The 6,726-nt window shown below is 46.4% G+C and overlaps 1 long non-coding RNA gene across 1 annotated transcript; it reads left to right on the top strand.

The window, feature by feature from the left end:
- The first annotated feature begins 401 nt into the window (after window positions 1–401).
- Window positions 402–2,824, top strand: LOC125430918. Its single transcript, XR_007244253.1, has 2 exons — window positions 402–2,128; window positions 2,288–2,824. It is a non-coding gene; the product is annotated as an uncharacterized LOC125430918 (long non-coding RNA).
- Window positions 2,825–6,726: the final 3,902 nt, after the last annotated feature.

Here is a 6,726-nt window from a genome sequence, read left to right as displayed (position 1 = left end):
GTACAAGTCAGTGGAGCAAACTGGAACCCAAACTCCATTCAAGGAGGCATCTTAACACAGTAGAGAAAACCCCTGTTTCCTTGTCCCAGGTTTCAGTCCTGATGTTTCCATTTCATGTATTCACTGCCATTTCCACTGCGTCCCATAAGAACATAAGAACAAGCCAGCTGGATCAGACCAGAGTCCATCTAGTCCAGCTCTCTGCTACTCGCAGTGGCCCACCAGGTGCCATTGGGAGCTTAAATGCAGGATGTGAAAGCAATGGCCTTCTGCTACTGCTGTTGCTCCCGAGCACCTGGTCTGTTAAGGCATTTGCAATCTCAGATCAAAGAGGATCAAGATTGGTAGCCATAAATCGACTTCTCCTCCATAAATCTGTCCAAGCCCTTTTTAAAGCTATCCAGGTTAGTGGCCATCACCACCTCCTGTGACAGCACATTCCAAACACAAGCATATTCCAAACATATTCCATACAAGGCTTACCACTGAAAGAAATATTTACAGATGAAAAGAATGGTTGTGACTCCAGTGCAACTCAAGCTTATGTTGACTGAGTCACAGCTTCCTTGAGAACAATGGTTTAATGGATGTTGGGGTGGAAATACATCTTAACCTGGCAGACATAAGGTCCCAATCTCAGCCAGCAGAGGCAGTGACTGTGTAGCAAGGAGGCAATTTCAGGGAAGCATCAACAGATGCTACCTCAAGCAATTCCTTTTCCCAGCTAGGATTATTTCTAATCATTCCTGGGCCATTTCTGCACGGCACAATTATACCGGGTTAAAAGCGGTACCTTACATCCCGGGTTTATTTTATCCCAGTTTCTCCCTTCGCATGGCTTCCTGTTACAGTGAAGGGATCAAGTGAAGACCTGGACGGAATACTCCGGTTTGTTTCTCACGAGTCCGGGCCTTTTGCATTTACGTCGCAAGCATATCTGTGCATGCACGAACATCCCCGGTGTCCCGCGTTTTGAATGGCTGTTGTTTTTAGGCGGCAGCTCGAATAAATGTCTTCGCCCTGCCTTTACACCTGCTGTACAAATCACATTCCCACTCACATTCTCATGTTTTTGTGGAAAATGAGAGACACGCCCCCCCCGGTGATATGCCCACTAACATTCGACCCAAAGGGGACATCTCCCTAGCTATGCACTCCGAGCAACCAGTACACGTACAAAAAAAGAAAACGGGGACATTTTGGGACTCCGCTCCTGATTAAACCAGCCGAAATAGCACCAGGTTGATACCATGAGCAGAAAAACGTGCTTGGGGCAACGTTTTGGAAAGGGCGAGCTGCAACAGTTGGCGGTTCAGCAGGATTGAAAACTGAAATGACATCAGGTGCGGAAATCAGGGGGGCAGGCAGCTGGGTGGGAATATGAAACTGGTTCTGCTTCTGTGGTGTTTGCATGGTAGTGGGCTCACTGCGGGATTTTTTTGAAAAGAATTGCCAAACTGGCAATGTTTAAAAATCCTGGCATGAGGGAAATATCGCGGGGTGCTTTGGGACCGGGGACCGGGTGAACTTCTTGGTCAGGCCGGGGTATTTTCCTTGCTCATCCTGGGATATTTGGATTGTGCGGAAACGACCCTCGTAGCTCAGCTGGATTAAAATGTTAGTGAGTAGGATATGAAGAGGAGTGTCGCCCAACAAAGCAGCCTTTCTCTAGCCACTGAACTTTTTCTGCAATTCTCCCACCCTTGCTTTGCTAAAGAAAATGAACTCTAGAACCCCCATACTTGTATTGGAAGCACTGCATGGTTCCTCCCTTGGTAATGGAAAGTACTGTCAAGTGAAAGCCAATTTATGGTGAAGCTGTAGTGTTCTCGAAGCAAGAGATGCTCAGAGGTGGTTTACCATTGTCTGCCTCTGCTCTGTGTAGCAACCCTTTTGTTCCTTGGTGGTTTCCCATCAAAGTACTAGTCAAGGCCAACCCTGCTTAGCTTCCAAGATCTGATGAAACTAGCCTAGGTGAGGGCAAGAGATCTTTAGAGGTGGTTTGCCATTGCCTGCCTCTGTTTAGCAACTCTGGGTATCTTTGATGGTCTCCCATTCAAGAATTAACCAGGGCCAACCTTTCTTAGCTTCTACAGTATGATGAGATTGGGCTTGCTTTGACCATCAGGTTAGGGCAGTGATGGCAAACCTTTGGCACTCCAGATGTTATGGACTACAATTCCCATCAGCCCCTGCCAGCATGGCCAATTGGAGTTAGGGCAATGACCTTTAAGGTCATTGTCTTGCATTAGGCAAAGGTACCAAAGGTTCACCACCACGGAGTTAGGGCAATGACCTTTAAGGTCATTGTCTTGCATTAGGCAGCTGGACGTGAAGGCATTCCTGCCGTCTTGAGTAACTCCTGTTGGGTAAATCAGGAACATTTTACACAGTATAGTAAAATCTTACCCCGAGAGTATGACACATTTTTATGTCAATCACAAGTTTCCTCTGAAAGTCATCCCCTGCCAGAAGGCTAATTTTAATGGTCCCTGTCCCAGGTGTGCTTGAGAAAATTCCTTTCAGTGGAGTTTTATTCAGAAGCAGATGTGTTTAGAATCAGGATCATAATCTTAATCATAAATATTCACTCTCTGGGAAACAGCCTTATGTTATTTTTTATAATGAAATGCAATTGCCTATCTTGAAAGGGAGCGAGGGAATCTTTATCATTTGTTCTAAACAAAGAAATATGTTGTCTTCTGCGAAGTTGTATTTATGGCCTCTGTAATTTATTTTGTAAAGCGGGATTACTAGTGTTGAATGTTTGTGTATTTGGGAATAGTACTGAGACGTACAATAAAATACTTTCCCTTAAAAAAAACACACACTGTATCTATGGTTCATTCATTTTGTGTTTTAACATGTTTTTTTCAACACAGAAATCTTTAGGATCTACTGATCGAGAGTTGGTGCTGCTAGGGTAGGGGTAGAGAACCTGCGGCTCGAGAGCCGCATGCGGCTCTTCTGCCCTTGCACTGTGGCTCTACAAGCCGAGCCGCCTGCCCCATCCTTGCCCGCCCTGCAGGCAGCAGGGCAGGCGCACCAACTGCCCACGGTCGGCTGGGCCACGCTGCGGGCTTCCCCTCTCACCCACCCCATTGGAGCGGGGCGGGCGCTTTCCCGGTGGCCGGCAAGGCCGAGCCGCTGGCTTCATCCTTGCCTGCCCTGCAGGCAGCAGGGCGGACGCATCCATGCGCTTCTCAGAATGAGCAGAGTAAAAGGTAAAAAAAACCTCTCTATATATAGTGCTATCTTTATTTTAAATGTCAAAAATTATTTGCGGCTCCAAGTGTTTTCTTTTCCCGTGGAAAACGGGTCCAAATGGCTCTTTGAGTGTTACAGGTTCCCTACCCCTGTGCTAGGGATTGTGTTGAGCAAAGAAAACCTGGTTTCTGATTGCCTTTATGCCATAAAGCTTACAGGGTACTGGCGTAGCACCAAGAGGGGTGCACAATGCACTGAGTGTGCGCCAGTGTGGGGGCATGGTGGGGGCATGGCATTCTGGTGGCGGGGCCAGACGGGGAAGTGGCAGTGGCACAGGACACAAACATGCCCTGGGCACAGTTCCCCCTCACTCCGGCCCTGTTACAGGGTGATCTGGGTCTGGTTAACCTAACTTACCTCATAGGGTCGTTGTGAAGCTGAAATGGGTAGGGACCCATGTACTCCTCCTTGAGGACCTTGGAGGAAGGTGTGCGTACCAATGTAACAGTGGTAAGAGAAAGAGCTAGGAACTGTGCGTGTTGTGTAACTATATAAACTCAGAATGACAGAGCGTGTTTTCCTACCCATAGAGGCCAGCTATCTATCACTTAACCATCTGTGCTGATAATAAACAGGATTTGGAAAAGCACATATATACATTCTGCTGCCTGATTTGTATAATTGAATCTATTGATTCATACAAACATTAGAATGTGACCTTTTTTTTTTTTTTTTTTGCATGCACGTGTTAATTTCCTTTGCGTAAGAATTTGGGAGTTGGCAGAAGCTGCTCAGCAGATTGCAGCTGGGTAAAGATTAGGAACTCCATTATCTGGAAGGTAATTATATAGTAACTAGCGGGGCCCGGCCACGCGTTGCTGTGGCTTATTGTGGCGAAATGGGAAAGGAACAGTGGCAGCAAATCAATTGCAGAGGCCAGCAGTATGTGCTCATGGAACCGTGCAGGCTGATACTGTGCGATGTCATTGATGTGTGTGACCATATTCCTGGGGGGGGGGGGGAGGAATGGAAAGGCACCTCTCCCACACATCTAGGCTGGCTGGTCATGATCCTTTACCTGGGATTAAGTTGGGATGGTGGCAATGGGTGTCGCTTCTGAGTAAACCCTCTGAGGGGCGTGACTCAGCCATTCAAATTATGTCATGGTTGCTTTACCGAGCTTACTCCTGAGTAACATGTGTCTCGGAGGCAACCTGGTTTTCTGAACTGTAACCTCAGTATTCAGGGAATCTAGGCTGGCTGGGGCCTCCCTACCCTTCCTTGTATGCCACCCCTCACTCTCTCCCCTCCCTCAGTTCTCTTCCCTTGCATGGCACCCCTCCCCCTACCTCCCTCCCCTTTCCCTTTGCTAGAGTGGGTGGGTCATATCCAGATGCTGTGCCCCCTCCCTCCCCTCCCTTGCATGCCACCCCTCACTCTCTGTCCCCTCCCTCACTTCTCTTCCCTTACATGCCTCCCTCCCTCCATCCCTTCCCTCTCCCTCCGCTGAATGTGTATGAGAGTAGGTGTGTTGTGTGGTAGTAGTGGGTGAGGCACAGAGAGTGAAAGGTACTCATGCAGAAGAGGGGGGGAACCCCACCTGACGTCTCACATGGCAATGGGTGTATGTGTTTCACTTTCACTCAAGTTATTGCCTATGTACTGTTTCCACTGCTCATATCAGGCCATCTGAGCGAACGTTCTAAGGGCACGAACATTCTAAGAGTGACAGTTACACACAGTCATGCATTCATGGCCTGCTGGGAAGGAAGAATCAGGCACTTTTACCTGGCTCAGGTGGTGTTGCTCTTGACAGCCGGGAGGTGTCGAAGAACACAGTAGGGGAATGAGTAAGTGTCTGTGAAGATCTTCAGGAGCCGTGCTTGGGGCCAGAAGAAAGCGGGGTTATTCTTGAAGCGACAAACGCATGTTTCCATTTTTATATATATAGATTATATTTTATCATTAGTGGAGCTTGTGTAATTTGTAATTTATTTATCTGTACTTAGTTCTTGCTCCCTTTGTTTGGTTGTATTTGTGATGAAATTTTATGTTGCGCACTGCCCAGAGCCTCCTGGGGATAGGGTGGTATAGAAAACCAAATAATAAATAACTAAATAACTAAATAACTAAATAAAAATAAATAAAGACTGAAATAATCGCAGGTATCCCAATCTGACAGCTAGTATTCCAGTTCAATATGGGCCACTTAGTTCTTTATCTCTCCATATCCCTAGGGTACCTCTTCTGTCTACTAATTTTATTTTTCACAACTTTCCTTTTTCTCTCCACCTGCCCCATGGCATGGGGGAAGGAAAGTCTGACCTATGGTTTTTTCCACAAACCATACAGGCCCATTGGAGTTGCTATCTGTTCCATGGACAGTCTGGATTGGATTCAAATTTCCCAGAATGCAACTTTCCTGCCTCACTCCCCACCCACCCCTCACTGCAAGCTCCTGGTCTCCACAAAATGCTACTCCTGGGGGAGAGGGGACAGTGGATAATGACATTGGGGGAGGGGGTTGTGCCGCGGGACGGATGATCGATATGTTTGCCCTCACAGGGCAGCTCTGGGGGACGATTTCAGATCTCGAAAATGACACAAGCAAAAGGCTTAAAGCCCTTCCCCCATTTCATTTAGTTAAGACATTTTTATGCAGCCTTTCTACCCAATCAGGGTTTTCAAGGCAGTCACGGTCCCAATCCAGTCAGAACCTTAGAAACACAGAGCTGGAAGGGATCCCAAGGGTCATCTTGCCAGTGGTGTAGTGGTTAAGAGCAAGTGGATTCTAACCTGGAGAACCGGGTTTGATTCCTGTAGAGGAAGAGTTATCTACTCTCCTTAAACGTGGGTCAGGATTTTGAACGCACACAAGACTCAGAGAAAAAAGTTGCTTTTTAAAAAATATATTTCTGAAGTTTATTGGACTCAGCATCATTCAACAAACTATAGTCAGCCGGCATACTATGCATACAATCAGTTGGATAAAAGCAGAGACAAAATCACTGAACCTACTAAAATCAAAATATAAAATTTATCCATGATTGCTTGGTAGTCATAACAAGAAACAAGCAGGTCTTATAGTCCAAAAGACAGATTCTAGCCAGCATGAGGTACCATTGTATAGTATCAAGGGTTACAAGCAGGAAAAAGCCAGAAGGAAGGGTACCTCTATTACAATATTGAAAAGCAACATATAGAGAAATTACATATCAGGTGATCTCAGTGAACCAATCACAAATTGGTGCCAATTAATTAAGGCAGTTGGTGTGAGTCCTCATTGTTATCAGGTGTTGTGGTTGAAGGTTTATTGAAGTTTCCACCGTTAGCAAAACTTTGTGCAGCTGGGCCAAGACCTTCAATTAACCGTTACTTGGTACCAGGATGGGAGAGCTGGTGGGAAGCCAAAGATAGGCAATTATTTTCAAGAACTGTTTCATGGAAAACTTACAACAGCAGGGCTGTGGCTGTGATTTACAAAGTTCACAACAAAATGGCCACGGTTAGGCTAATACA

The sequence above is a fragment of the Sphaerodactylus townsendi genome, linkage group LG04, assembly GCF_021028975.2.
Source record: "Sphaerodactylus townsendi isolate TG3544 linkage group LG04, MPM_Stown_v2.3, whole genome shotgun sequence".
Classification (NCBI taxonomy): domain Eukaryota; kingdom Metazoa; phylum Chordata; class Lepidosauria; order Squamata; family Sphaerodactylidae; genus Sphaerodactylus; species Sphaerodactylus townsendi.
Note: the sequence above shows the minus strand (reverse complement) of the source record. Positions and strands in the feature narration are given on the sequence as shown.